The 15,639-nt window shown below is 42.2% G+C and overlaps 1 long non-coding RNA gene across 2 annotated transcripts; it reads right to left on the bottom strand.

The window, feature by feature from the left end:
- Positions 1–676: 676 nt before the first annotated feature.
- LOC150049611 (uncharacterized) lies at positions 677–9,412 on the bottom strand. Of its 2 annotated transcripts, none has more exons than XR_016538862.1 (3): positions 9,146–9,412; positions 3,354–3,609; positions 677–2,495 (listed from the first exon to the last, which is right to left on the bottom strand). It is a non-coding gene; the product is annotated as an uncharacterized LOC150049611 (long non-coding RNA). The 2 variants fall into 2 exon arrangements; XR_016538861.1 differs by lacking the exon at positions 9,146–9,412 and adding an exon at positions 5,646–5,699.
- Positions 9,413–15,639: the final 6,227 nt, after the last annotated feature.

The following is a 15,639-nucleotide window of genomic DNA, read 5'->3' as shown; positions in this document are numbered from 1 at the left end:
ATCTTCATTCATAGTCGATTAAGAAATTCTTTTCATTCATTTTTAACTTCTAAAGTTTTATTTTTCCTGCAGTGAGAGATACATGGGGAATTAGCAAAAGTCTTCAGCATAAATTTTTAGGAGATCAAGATCCATTAAATCTCATGTCACAACATATTCCAGAATGTTAATACAATGCATGACTTTTTTTCTTCAGGATTAATACTAGAGATTCCTATGTTACCACTGGTGATTTTTTTTTGAGAGAGAGAGAGAGAGAGAGAGAGAGAGAGAGAGAGAGAGAGAGAGAGAGAGAGAGAGAGAGAATATAAAATCACAAGGAAATTTATCATACATTTCCAGTATATATAGTTCTTGAGTTTTTCTTGTGCAAAAAAAAAGAAGAAAAAAAAGCATCAGGGAACAATGGCTCAGTGGAAGCAAACACGTCTTGAGTCATTGCATTCTTGTCCAGTTCTTGTTGCAATCCATTGTGGCCACAGTGCTGCTCTTGAGTTTCTTCTATTTAGGTGAGCCTGGCACCTGTGGTCATTTTGCCTAACATCTCTTTTGTGTATGTTAGCTTTTTTAAAAAATGTAACTTCATTTTGTCACAAACTCTTGCTTTCTTCTTTTTTTTTCCTCTTCTTCCTCCCTCCCTCCCCTCTCTCTCCCCTGCCCCTCTCTGTCTTCTTTGTCAGTGCTGGGGCTTGAGTTCAGGGCCTGAGCACTGTCCTTGAGCTTTCTCAAGGCTAGCACAATACCACTTGAGCCACAGCACCACTTCCAGATTTTTCTATGTATGGGGTACCAAGGAATGGAATCCAGGGCTTCCCTAGCATCCCCTTTAAGAACATGTCCCCAGTGATCTAACTTCCTCCACTAGTCCCACCTCTGGGTGGTTCCACCATCTCCATGAAGTGCCACAACTGCTGATCAAGCCTTTGACACATGGACTTTTGGAAGACATTTATCCCAAACTACAGTACTACTCAAAACATAGTCTTAGCCAGGTGCTGGTGGCTCACGCCTGTAATCCTAGCTACTCAAGAGGCTTAGTTCTGAGCACATGATTCCAATCCAGCCTGGAGACCCATTTATAATTAACCACCAACAAGCCAGAAGTGGAGCCACGAATCAAGCGATAGAGCACTAGCCTTGAGCAAAACCAAACCAAAACAGGCCCTGAGTTCAAGCTCCAGGATAAGCACAAAAAAAAAAAACAAACAAAAACAAAAACAAAACAAAACAACAAAAACTCCCTCAAATCCACAGTTTGCAAGTCTTTGGGATGGTTCCACAGAATGACAGAATTGAAGTTACCCAAATTCCATCCCTCTGGCTCTACAATCACTTCATTGTTTCTTTTTCCACTGTAAGGAGCAACCATACATGTCTGAGTCCTTATGACTTGACAGTCAAATTCACTTCCACGTGGAATCCAATATTCATTATAGGCAAAACAATAAAAATGTGCCAATTTAGGCTTCCGCATATACTATTGAACTCCACAATAGCTATAATTGTTTAGAGTATATAGCAATGAAAGATAATTCCAGTAAGAGTAGCAGGTCATAAACATGTATTTATAATTCCCAGTGCATGCTGAGAACAAAGAGCAGGCCAACTTTGAGATGATCTTATTTGTGATGAGTTGTCCATAGACGCTGTCCCTGCATTTTCTGGACTCTTAACCCACTTTTAATCCACTACAGACTTTCATTAGAAAATTCACTGTTCTCAAGATGGCAGTTCGGATCTGAGAGACATACCTTTCTGTCCCCACAACTCCATCCCACTTTCATTATACTGATTAAATAGATTTAAAGACTGGAAGCTCACAGGTTTGTTTTCTCCTGCAGAAGCTACACCCTCTTGACCCGGGAGGGAAACCCAACATTGTCTTGTCCACCTCTCAAGTCCAGCTGTTCATGGCACCTTAGAGGTTTTCTTCTGGGGGTTCTCTCAACTTTCTTGCAGATCGTCTTCCTAGGCCATTGGAAGGTAGAGTTCTTGTCTCCTTTAGCCACAGATTAGCTTTGGGATTCTGGGGTGGGGAGGGATTGTATTTTCTCTCTTGCTTCTTTTTTTAAAAGGTAGAAAGCTGCTAAGGTTAATTGAATAATTTCTGAGGTCCTTTTAAATGACCTCAGGAGCTGACTGGGAAATTGAACGACCTTGGCCAGGCTGTCCTGGACTCCTGCAGATTAGGAAGTGAAAGGTCAGCTCCCGGATCCGCCTGCTCTCCCCTCTTGTACTCCTGAAGGCCACTGCTGACTTCCCCAAGGGTCATGTTTCCTTGTTTGGCATCTTCAGAATGGCTGGGCCCTGGAGACCTCCAGATGTCCCTCTGTAATGCTCAGAGCCGGATTTCCTGGGCAGTGCCCTCCTCGTGCAAACTTCTTATTTGTCATGGCAAATAAGAAGGGGCAGGAATGATTTTTTCAAGGACAAGCTGTGGTTCTGGCCAGGATCTCTCATCCTCTATACACAGCCTCAAGCAATCTCACTCCAATCTGTGATGAAAGAGAGAAGCAGATTCCTGATTCCCATTTTAGGGATGGAGAAACTGAGTTGCTAACGGAGGAACTCATACAGCTGCCTTTTGTGGGGGGAAGAACTGAAACTAGAATACCTTCCCTCCCAATTTACTCACCCCAACTCCAAATCGCTTAGCTCAGGCTTGGCTCAAGCCCAGCAATCCTGGTTACACAACAGATACCAAGCATGTATTCCACTAGGGAATATAAATAGATACAGTACTTTGCCTCTAAGAACTCATGATTCAAAAAAATCACAAGATTTGTACATTGAGCAACCAGATGACTTTAGAAATGTAGAAAAAGAGTAATGGCATAGAAATAGCTGCTTTTCTATGACTTTGTTTGTTTATGTATTTTATACCAAAATCTGTTACCTGTGTCTGGCAACAACATATTTAGGAAATGATCCTTTAAAAAAACACCCCTAAACCCTATATACTAAATTGCACATCTGTGACCTATGTCTACATCCCTTTAGATGTTTGGGGCACACTGTCACTTTCATAGTACCCTGACAATTTAGCCCAAATACACTCCCAGACTCTTTCCTAACCCAACGCTGCTCAGCCACACATTTCACACAAAATTTCAACCATTAAACCCAACTCCATTTGCCATCTGGCTACACATTTTAGCCTTATTATTCCAGGAAATGTGAAATGACTGAAACCCGAGTTGTTTGACCTTTCAACCAGCTGCTCTCTAGTGAGCTTTCCTTCCTTTTCTTTTCTTTCCCCTCCACCCTCACCCCACCCTATTCCCAAGAGAAGAGCGCGGAGCAAAGCACTGCTAGAAAGTGGCTAACAGTGGTTTGGAACCAAGGTTACACACCTGAGATCTGCAAAACATTGGCAGAAGAGACAGCCATTAAACAAGGGAAGTTTTCTTATGTTCAGGGCAATCCTTCCTGTGTCTCTTACAGAATTCCTGAAACAGATGTTGATTGTGAAAACTCGCCTTGGCCGATAGTCCTGGTGTGCACAGCCCTTTGATGACTGTAGCTTGAGAAAATTCCTCCCAAGAGATATTTGCCTTTCCTCAGAGGATGGCACCTTGAAGGTTGAGTCAACTCATTTAAAAATGCTTCCTGGGTATAGAAACAAAAGCCATATAATGAATGATTGTTGTCCTTAATATACTATGTTATCTCTCATCTCTTTTGCTGTCCCTCGGTTATCTAACATTGTTACAGCATTTTACCTTGTTATCTGATACATCGTATATATGCTTATTTGGTTATTTGAAATAGGATAGGGAAGGGGGGAAAACAAGATGAGGGGCGGGGGTGGAGGGAGGGAAATGGGGACCAAGACATGAGAAAGGGTATCAATGTTTGTGAAGTAATGCACCTTCTATCTGGTGAATATAATGTAACCCCTCTATTAATTACAATAAAAATATATGAAAAAAGAAAATAATTTAGAGCCTCCGCCATGTTCTTTCCTATCTTCTGAACCAGCTGTCTTTCCTGCAGGTATAATTCACTGACAGCATCAGTCATTCCAGGGTGAAAGGATCCTTGAGCCCTGGACTTACTTGGTAGAATAGTGTCTCCCCACATTCACCTGGAAGCTCAGAATGTGAGCTGATTTGGAAGCAGGATCTTTGCAGAAGAAATTAAGGACTGAGATGAGATCAGAATGAGTATTCTGATGAGAATTTCTGCATAAGATACATAAAGGGGACATGCGGAGACCCACAGAAGAAGGGGTGTGAGGACAGAGAGTGGAGCAAGCCATTACAAACCAAGGATTCTGAGCAATGGGCAAAAGCCAGGGAGAGGAGAGGAAGGAGCCTCCCAGGAACCTTGAAAGGGAGCATGGCCCTGCCTTCACCAGAGGTCCAGAGCAGTGTGAGATACAGTTACATTACTTGAGGCCACACCTCTTCTCACCATTTGTTTCATTTGTACCAGAAGACTAATCCTCCTTTAGTATTTGCCTCAAATCTTGACCTGGGCTCTGCTGTTGGGGACAAAGGGGTCAAAGAAACTCATTCCAAAACAGTATCAATATCCTCATGAAGAAATGAAGACAGATTCATTCATAAAGCAGCAATGAGAGCCAAGCTCTTAGTATCTCGATGGAGGCTGTCTCTGTTGTGTAAGCAGTTGTACGGGGCACCAGTGATTCTGAATAGCAACCAAAGGCTGCCACAGCTTTATGGGCTTAAATAACCCAGCAGAACCATCCAAGAAAACTGAAGGCAACTGAGGACTCCACTGTGAGAAAGACATCATCAGGTGGACTGAGCTGACAGTACTTACTACATCTGCATCTTGGTGGCAAGAACCTCTATGACAGTGACTCAGCAGCCATGCTGAGCTGAGGAAGAATGTCTGCAGACACTCCTGGTACCCAGCACTATCTGCGAGATGACAAGCAGACTGAGGAAGGCAAGGCCTGAGTCACACGCTAGGCAGTGAGGCCACTGCTGCAAGTTTCAAAGAACACTGTAGCTCCTATCATGCCATGCAAAGGATCTGAGGATCCACAGAGGTGGAAATCTGGCAACTGCACCCCTCTCTTTCCAGGAAGGCTCCACTACCCATCCCACAAAGAGTAGAAGCTAAACAGAAGCTGAGCGTGTGGCTGAGCTGTGTGGCTAGATGTAAAAATGGGTTTGAAGAAGAATCACTTGGTATTCTCATGGAGTGCCCCCAAATGTATACCTTATGATGATGACTGAGATGATTTAATGGCATACATTTCAAACAGAGACTGTCGTTCCCTGGGGCATCACAATTCCCAGAATGCTTTGTGCTGATTCACCCCAGAAGGTGGCTGTTTCTAAGTCAAAAGAGACCCAGAGCTGAGTCTGGGGAAAGGCCATAAAGAAGGATGAGGATTTTGTCTAGGAGCGTGTGTGTGTGTGTGTGTGTGTGTGTGTGTGTGTGTGTGTGTGTGTGTGTGTGTCTGGATTCAGCTCCTCTGCCAAGAGCACAACCCCGATCCTTGGTATTAAAGACAGGTGGCTGTACAGGTGACCCCTGCTCCAGGCCACTTGTTTGTTTCCTAGTCCTCTGTCACCAGACCATTGAACAGATGCACAGTGGCTCCATTGGATGTTTCAGGACTGTTCTTAGACCTTGAGAACGCATAAACAAACAAGAGGAGAGCTTACAGATGGCAGCTGGTTCTCCCCAAATGGTAAAACTTGAAAACCAGCTCTCTTTCCTGGGAGACAAGGAGAGAAGTGGATTAGGAATGGGGGTAGACAGTCACATCCCAGGAACATTTGCAGAATCACCTACAGCAAGGCTGTTAAAGGATTCATGGCAGTGTGTGTGGATCTCCTCCCCATCCATTGCCATGAAACCCTACATGGGAACTCATACTCGCACTGCCTGCTCTATGGCCATGTCAGCTACAGCTGGGAAGACTTGGAAAGAGAAAAATCATACCCTTGGCTTCCAATTATACTATGATAATAGTTTAGATTTTATTGAGTCAATAATTATCTCTGTACATTGAACAAAAAAAGCAAACCAAAACACAGCAAAGCACCCATTAGTCATCTGTCTGAGGTAAGGCTTAAATATATATTTAACACATATGGTTTTTATTCAAAGCCCTGATTCAGAGCAAACATGAGCTATTCATACCTCCAGGGGGTAAATGACTAGCTCTTATGGTAAATTAGGTCTTAGTTTTCATTTCCTTTTTGAATCTTTGTCTTGGTTTTCTTAAATTTTAGCTGAACCAAAGGCAAGAATGGTGTGGGGATTCAGGTTTCTCTTCATGACCTATGTACAGATTGGAGGTGCCACCAGTCTCGTGGGGTTTCTGCTGGGTCCTGTTCCCAAGGAAACAGAGAGAGGTGCATTGATGTCGCCTGGAATGAGTGGGCAGGCTGATGACAAAGCTCTGGTCACATAATGAGTCTTGAAGAGTAAGAGAGCTCTCCTGTCCTGTCTGGGGGGGGGGGGTTGAAAGCAAAGGCTTTATGAACAGTATTGGCAGATGCAACAACTGGCAGATGTTTGGGGCCAGTGGACAGTTGATGTAGGTTCTCAGCTCCTCAAAGAAGTGTGCAAAAGGAAACAAGTTGTGAGAGAAGCACAGACTGCCTGAGGTAAAAGTGAAGAAATGGTAATGGGGTAACAGCTCCACAGTGTGGGATCAGGCCTGAGCAAACACCAAAACTCCCCTCCAAACCTGGGAATGGGGTGTGGTAGGAGATGAAGGGAGAGTTTAAGAGCCCCTCTCACAGAAGGAGATTCCTTTGGGGTGGACAGTTTTTAATAACAGGTGTCAGCAGATACATAATAGTAATTTTTAAACCGTGCATGTCCATTCCCATGAGGCATTCTGTTATGATGATATAGGGATGGATATGTGGCATATAAACATGGGACCTCAATTAGGGGGGTCTCTTCTCAAAGTTCACTTAAGGACAGCTATGTGTCTTTTGGGGCACGAAGAGGAATTTTATTTTGCTGAGCAAGTGTCCAAATTATTGGTCACTTCTACCCAGGGTAGAGAGTACTGCCCCAGGGTAGTGACTGAGAGCAGAGGCAGTATTCCAATCTCATGTGAGAGACTTTATTTATTTATTTATTTTTAGATTTTTATTAACATTGATTTTTTTTACATCATATTTCAAATGTCATGTTTAACAAACAAGTATTCAAGAAAGGAATCTCTATATACAGGCACTGGCACATAGATTTAAGACTCTATTTATTAAAGCAATAATTTTTGCTTGTTTTTGTATGTGTGCCAGTCCTAAGATTTGAACTCTGGGCCTGTGCACTGTTCCTGAGCTTTTATGCTCAAGGATGGCATTCTACCACTTGAGACACAGCTCCACTTCTGGCTTTTTCTTGGTTAATTGGAGATAAGAATCTCATAAACTTTCCTTCCCAGGGTAGCTTCCAACCCCGTCTCTCAGATTTGAGCCTCCTGGGTAGCTAGGATTACAGGTGTGAGCCACCAGTGAGTGACTGGCTTTTGGCTTTGCAATATGTTTTTTCTTCTTTTTAATATAGAGTTAGCTGTATCCAGTACTGCCAGACTTCCTTCTACTTATTTGCACTTACTTGGGGTACTGAAACAATATCTCCCCCAAGCTTAGTACACTGTACACCAGAAAGTATCCATCATATAAACACTGATTTGTGGGTTCGTATTTAAACATCAAATCAGACAAATCAATGCTCTAATCCTATGTGGTGTGGCCTCTCCTAATTACTGGATTCTAAGATTCTAAGAGCTTCTTCCCTTCACTCACAAGTGATTAATGCACTGTTTTTAGTGAAGCCTCGCCCACCACCACCTCCAAGCCTGTTGCCACCTGTGGTTTGCCATGGCTGGGCCGGCATCCCCGAAGGCCCGTTTGTTTGTCCTAGTATTCATTACTATTTGGCTCTCCTCCCATCTGCTGCCAGCGCAGAGTTATTTATATCAATGCAGAGAAGCCATGGTGAGTTCTGCCTTGATAACTCACATCCCCAGAATGCTTCCCATCCCAAAGGACTTTGGATGTGGTATCTTCTCAGGAACCTTTCCCCAGGGTTCCAGTGCAATCTCTTGCTTTCCCTGGGCAGCTTCAGGTCCCCGCTGATAGGTTGCTAAGGTCCTTGCATTCAGATTAAAGGCCCTGCACCAGGAGACAGGTAGTGGAACTAGCCCAAAGAGGTCATGACAGCTGACTCACAGAGTGCCATTGAAACTGGGACTACAGGAGATGGAGAATGCCCTCTGGGAGTGGAGCCAGGTCCTGAGTCACAGCCCTCCGCTGGGCACTGCTTGTTATATGTCAATGCTTCTGGATGAAGCTTTGTGGGTCACGTACACTGTATCAAAACATTGCCTGGTACTCTATAAGCATGTGTGATTTTTCCTGCCATTTTTGAAACAAAATAAGCTAATTAAAAAAAAACCCTAACATTTCCCTCCCAAACTTATTTAATATGGAAATATTGTAACTAGAGAGGAAAAAAAAACACAAAACACAAGCCAGGCAACCAGCAGCTCATGTCAGTGATCCTAGCTACTCAAAAGCTGAAACAGGAGTATCAAGGTTCACAACCAGCCCAGGAAGCAAAGTCCGTGAGACGCTTATCTTCAATTAAACACCAAAAAGTCCAGAAGTGGATCTGTGTCCCAAGTGGTAGAGTGCCAGCCTTTAGCATAAAGCCTCAGAGACAGCAGCCAGGTCCTAAGTTCAAATCCCCAGGACCGGTACAAAAACCAAAGAGGCAAAGCTGGGTGCTGGTGGCTCATGTCGGTAATCCTAAATACTCAGGAGGCTGAAATCCGAGGTACAAAGTTCAAAGCCAGCTCAGTTAGAAAAATCTGTTACTTATTTCCAACCTATAAGAGTGCAAGTAAAGCTGTAGCTCAAATAGAGGGCACTAATAATGAGAGGAAAAAGCCAAAAGAGAGCCCTTAGTTCAAAGCCCAGTAAAAGAAAAGAAAAGCTGTTGGGAAGTCACTTCTGCCTCCACTGGCAGGCCCAGTCTATGAGCTCTGGTATTTACTCCCCATGATTTGCAGTCTTGAGTGTCGCCTTTGGGCTCTAATCATTCATCAGCTCTCATTTTTCCATCCAATACAATTAATTACAGTCAGCATTTCATCCTTAGATAGGGGAGAGCATAAATAAAGGCAATCATCTACCTTAGTTAACAAATGAATACAAGTCCACACGCCAATGAGATCAGCTCCCAAAGACATCAGGTTGGAAGGAGAGGAGGGTCAAGTAATTGCTTGCAATGAACTTGAAAGTTGCACATTTCTTTTCTTGCTGATGCTCTTCTCAAGTGACAGCTAAAAGTACAACTTCCAGGAAAGGGTCAAAGAGAACACTCCTGGTCTGGTTAAAATGTTCTGCTGAACATAAATTCTTCAATCAAACTAATCTACATCATCATATCACTACAGAGAAATCACCAACATTATCCCTATCTCCCCCCACCACCACCCTGCCCTTTTTGTCTCCGGATAAGCATTTCAGCCAGGGAACTATCAACATTGCACTATTAGACTGGTGTTGAAATTGAGCTGGTGGAGAGTGATGGGAAGTGTGGGTGGGAGGTTTCTAAACACTAGTTTTGAAATACCCACAAGTCCCTAAGTTGCTTTTCATATTAGCATGAAAGACATTTGCTGCTTCTGCTCTGAGAAGACCATTTTCACATTCTGTAAGAGCAAACCTCCGCTTCTGGCTTCATCTCTTTTTCTTCTCAACACAGCGCCATCATAGTTCCCTTTGCTGCGAAGATTCCTTTGTTGCTCTCTAAAGGTTAGTTCAAATCGATAGAAAAACAATTTGGACTTTCAGCTTGGACAAGCAGATGTTCGCTGGTTTGTCTCTTCCATTCTGAAGAAAGGTAAATAGGTGGTAGTTTGTAAAAATGCTTGAGAGAGAAACTGTTCTGACAGACTAGCTTTCCCAGGGTTAAAACAATACGTACAATTCATTCCCAGCTTTGGCTCACTAGTGAACATTTTAAGAGATTTTTTTTTTCCCCATGTGATTTTTATCGTGGACTACTTTAAAAATCGGGACCTTAAACAAAAAGTATAAGCCTTTGAAACTGGAGAAGTTTTCCTCCCATTTTTACCTCTCATTCCATTTCTTAATTATCAGCAGCCAACTCTGCATTTCATGGAGAAGACAAAAGGAATCAAAAAGAACTGCTGCATCCTACCTTTCCCAAGTATCTGTCCGCATGCAGGGAGCTCCCTCCCTCCACCACCTGGCGAGCTGAGCTCCATACTACCACCCCTGCTTCCTACCTGCTCTCCTCCAGGGAGTGCCTGCTGCCTTCCCTACCCGCATACCTGCAGGGAAATGAATGTATATCCAAGTTATTATCTTTAAAATCCTTCTTCTCTGTCTGCCTCTACCTTTGGGCTCATTTCTCTGCTTCTTTTACAGATACTTCTTTATATGAGGCTCCATTTACCTCCTTCTTACCCATTTTCTCCTGAACCTGATATAACCAGAAGTGAAGAAGAGAGTATCAACTTTTATGTTTAATCTTTTATTTATGTATGTAATATTTTAAATGGAATTTTTTCTTTGATCGTAGGGCTTGAACTTGGGGTCTGGAAGCTGTCCCTGAGCTGTGTTCTTCAAGGCTAGCACTCTACTACTTTGAGCTGCAGCTCCACTTCTGGTGAATTGGAGATAAGAGTCTCATAGGACTTTTCTATCCAGGCTGGCTTCAAACCGTAATCCTCAGATCTCAGTCTCCTGAGTAGCTAGGATTGTAGGAGTGAGCCATTGGCTCCTAGCTTATAATTTTTTTATTAGTTATATATAGGGAGGGGGGTTCATTGTTCACAATGATTTTAGATGGAGTGGAAGAAACTATGAACAAATTCCTATGGTTGCTGTGTTTACAGCAGATGACAGCTGCAGTGTGATTTTAGAGAAGGGGCCAAAGAGAAATTTTATGACCTGCACAATATTGTGTGGAAAATAAATTTTCTTACTGTAACAATTAAATCACTCAGCATGGTCATCGGTTAAGTCTCCAATGCCAAAGTCAATGGCATTGTCCTGTGTGAGGGCTGCAGGTAGCCACAAGGCCTATGAGTAGCCTGACCAGTGGTGCTAGTACTAGACCAGTCCTAAGAATAGCTGTGTAGCAACCTCCCAGTTTCCGAAGCTCTTGTCTGTGCCATTTTTCAGCACTCTCCAAGTCATCTCACCCTTTCACTAGTTTGGATTCAAGTACCCACAATTGATTTCTGATACTTGTAGTGAGTAAACAATATTATTAGTCATGATACACCATCCTACAAGTGACTCATAAAACTAGATATAACAGGAAGGTGGCATCATCTTAATCCCTTGAAGGTAATGGAATGGAGAAATCCATCATTTATCACAGCAGACAACTGAAAACTGCTCAGAAAGAGTTGCTCATCCAGAATCTTGGCAGTAGGAGGTTCATTTCCCACACTTTTCTGAAATCTTTGCATCTTTTCAATTTTGGGCAAAGGAAAACATCGGATAATTTAAATCACAAGGTTTGTGGGGGGGGAATCTTTGCCTTAAAAATAAAAGCTTCTTTGTTGACAAGCCACCTGAAGAGCTAAGAATTCAGGTGAGGTTGCCAGTCTGCAGATGTTAACATTCTGGAATTTTCTTGCAAAACAGAAACAGAAAAAATGATCTGTTAGTTATCCAAAAGAAATGACTCAGATTCTAACACATTACTCATATTTAACAATTACTCTCATTTCTACAGAGGATTTCAAAGTGGTTTGCAAAGGGAATTGAAATTTCACATTGACCCAAGGGACAGACATAATTTGCTAAATGTGCAAGAAACTAGGGTAAAAGATGACACAGAGGCAGGGCCAGAGGAGCCCAGATGGCTACCCAAGCTGGCCAGGCTCCTGATCCAGTGTGTTCCCTTGCCAGACCAGCCTGAGCAATCATAGGCAAGTTATTGCTCAACACAAGTGCCTGTGTCTTGAGAGTCAAGTGTTTGTACTGCATGAATATGCTAATTATGCCATGACTGGTTGTGGTCTTTATTTCCATTAAACTTCCCTAGTGGTGGTAAGCCTACACTGGTTCTTCGCTGTGCAGGCACAGCCCAGAGAAGCAGCCAACACAGACATCACTATGCTACATCCCAGGCTAACTGCAGGATCACAGCCAAGGTGTCTTTGTAGCATGTGGCCACTGGCTGATGCAATGGATGCCATTTTTCCTCTGGAGAAGACTCCTGCTGTGTATGTGTTGTGTGTGCTGTCAAAGTTACCCACACACAAACCAGTATCTGCTCCCAGCAAAACCTCAAACACCAAAACGAGTAACAACAAAACAAAACAGGATAGTGCAAGCTACTAAAATAAAGAGAATATCTGGCTTTGGTGATGTGTTAAGGCTTCAAATGACAAAGGACAATAATGTGTCCAAAGAATTCTTGATTCCAGGATAAACATTGCTTCCCATATCTGGTTTTCTTTATATCAGAGCCCAAAAGAACATCCAATAGAGAATGTGACATCTTGACAAGAGTCAGGACACAGTAGTGAGTCCAATAGGCAGTGCCCGTGTGGATTTTAGCAGCTGCTGTCTTTGTGGATGGATGTGAAACTGAACCATCAATGATAGTGGTGGGGCTGTTTTTCTCTCATCCTCTGAAGATCTCTGTGGAGACAGAACAGTAGAGACTGCTCTCTCGAGGTTTCTGGGAGATTTTCCTGCTGCCCTCTCAGCCTCTTACACCTGGATCCCTGTGATCTATGGAGCACCAAACTCCTTCCTTCTCATTCCATATACAGCTTATTGAGGGTCTACTGTGGGCTCAGTCCCAAGCACAGGGAAGGAAAGACTTAGTATGTTCAGTTTTGCTGAACTCTGGTGATTCATGCCTGTAATCCTAGCTACTCAGGATGCTGAGATCTGAGGCTCATGGTTGGAAACCAATTTAGAGAAGAAAATTCATGAGACTTATGTTCAATTAATCACCAGAAGTGAAGCCCAAGTGGTAGAGTGCTACCCTTGATTTTATAAAAGCTGGGACAGTGTCCATGCCTTGAGTTCAATAAATAGTAGTGGTAAAGGAAGAAAGGAAGGAAGGGAGGGGAAGAAGGGAGGGATGGAGTAAAGAAAGAAGGATCTTCTGTCACTCAGATCCACATTTTTCATATGGAAGCACATCTCAGTCTTCAAAGTTATTCATCTCTTGTGTTGTGGAAAGTTAAACCAACAGATAGCAGTGGGTGACTGTTTCTCCAAACAGCTCTATTTTTACATTTTTATCTAAATCTTTTAGTTTGTGTGTTACAAGGAATAAGAATTTGTCAAAAGAGAAATGGTTTCCAGAAAGCTAGCAAACTAACAGCCAGTACCCATGCTTGCTAGATAGACAGGTATCTTTTGTGCTTTGGTTATTTTTGAGATAGGGCCTTGTGTTTTTGTCTTGACTAGTATGGACCTCATCTACCACTTGAGCCACAGCACCACTTCCAGTGTTTTCTATGTATGTGGTACTGAGGAATCAAACCCAGGGCTTCATGTATGCTAGGCAAGCACTCTACCACTAGGCCAAGCTTCTGGCCCCTACTTTGAACTCTTAAAAACATTCATTGAACATGAAGCTCTTTCCAGAAATGGACCTTATTGTATTTTTTTTTTGCCAGTCCTGGGCTTGAGCTCAGGGTCTGAGCACTGTCCTTGGACTTTCTCAAGGCTAGAGCTCTACCACTTGAGCCTCAGCACCATTTCCAGCTTTTTTCTATGTATGTGGTACCAAGGAATTGAACTCGGTCTTTGTGCATGCTAGGCAAGCACTCTACCACTAGGCCAAACTCCTGGCCCCCCCTTATTGTATTTTTTAAATGTCATTTGTTTAAAATATTTAAAATAACTGAAATAAAATAATTTAGAATTTCCATCCTTGCAAATCAATAATTTCATTTGCCAGTTTTCTCCTCATCTTATTTTAAATGTGTAATGATTTAAACAAAATTGCACAGGATAGATGAATTTTCCCTTGTTACCAATAATCATCAAGAATTGGTAAGTCAGTATAAATTTCATACTTCGCAATGTTTACAGAGTACTTATATTCAGTCTAGTAAATCTACTGCCAACTGCTTACCATCATTATGTATTACAAATACTTTGGTATGGATTTTCTTTTTTGTGTGTGCTGCTACTGGGACTTGAGCTCAGGTCTTGGTGCAGTCCCTTGGCTTTTCCACTCAAAGTTAGTGCTTTGCCACTTGAGTCATAGCTCTACTTCCTGCTTTTGGGGGGTTTATTGGAGACAATCTCAAGAGATTTGGTTTTCTTTAATTTTTCCTCAGAAAAATTCCCAGCAGTAGAGTTATTGGATGAAAGAGTATTCTTTCTGTAGGTGCCAAGTAGTTCTAATGATTCTTCTACTCTTTTCTGGAGTAGTTTGAATGGTTCAGGTCTTACATTGAAGACTTTGATCCATTTAAGATGTGGTCTAGCTTCTTTTTCTGCACGTGGATGTCCAGTTTTCATACCACCATTTGATAAAGAGGATTTGGGGTTTTGTGTTTTTTTTTCTCTACCCTATGTTTTTTGCCTCTCTCATCAAATATTCCATGGCTGTAGGATAGTAGGCTTCTTTCTAGATCTTTTATTCTGCTCCATTGGTTTTCAAGCCTACTTTTATGACAGTAGTAAGCTGTTTTCCTTATGAGAGCTCTGTGGTAGAGTCTGAGGTCTGCAATTGTTATACCTCTAGCACTACTGTTTTACCCAGGATCATCTTTTCAATTCAGGGCCTTTTGTGAATTTCTAGATTGTTTTTATCTATGGAATGACATGGTATTTTACATTAGTATCGGGTATAGGATGTAAATAAAGATAGTTTTACTTCTTTCTTCCTTATTTGGATCCTCTTTATCTTTCTCTTACTTTAGTGCTCTGTCTAGGAATTCTAGTAGTATTTGAAAAGGAACAGAGAAAGTAGACATTCTTGTCTTCCTCCTGATTTAAGAGAAAATGGGTTTAGCTTTTCACCATTTAGTGTGATGTTGGCTGTTGTTTGTCATAAACAGTCTTTGTTATGTTGAGGAATGATCATCCTAGCTTCTTCAGAGCCAATACCATAAAAGGCTGTTGGATATTGTCAAAGGCTTCTCTGCATCTAGTAAGATGATCCTGTGATTTTTGTCTTTGGTTCTGTTAGTATGTTGTATTACATGTATTGATTGACACATATTGAGCCAGTCTTACATCCCTGTCATGAAGACCTTGGCACAGGCAGGAGCTTTCTGAGTAAAGTTCCAGAGGTTTGGCAAATCACAGAAAAAAACTGACAAAAGGAATAAAACTAAGAAGTTTCTGCATGGCAAAAGACATAGTTAGCAAGCTAAAAAGATAGCCTACAGAATAGGAGACATCTTTACCAGCTATAGGTCAGACAGTGGCCTAATATCTAGAATATACACAGATCTCAAGAAACTAAACCTTGAAAGAATGAACAACTCAATAAATGGGCAAATAAGCTACACAAAAACTCATCTCCAATAATGCAAAAGTAGCACTATGGCTCAAGTGGTAGAGTGCTAGCTCAGGAATAGCACCCAGGCCCTGAGTTCAAGTCTAAGACCAGCACCAAAAAAAAAAAAAGAGGGAGGAGAATGCATTCATAATATTCAAT

Source organism: Megascapheus bottae, chromosome 19, assembly GCF_031878675.1.
Source record: "Megascapheus bottae isolate mThoBot1 chromosome 19, mThoBot2.hap1, whole genome shotgun sequence".
In the NCBI taxonomy this organism is placed as follows: Eukaryota; Metazoa; Chordata; class Mammalia; order Rodentia; family Geomyidae; genus Megascapheus; species Megascapheus bottae.
The sequence above is the reverse complement of the archived record's forward strand: the minus strand, read 5'-3'. Positions and strand labels throughout refer to the sequence as shown.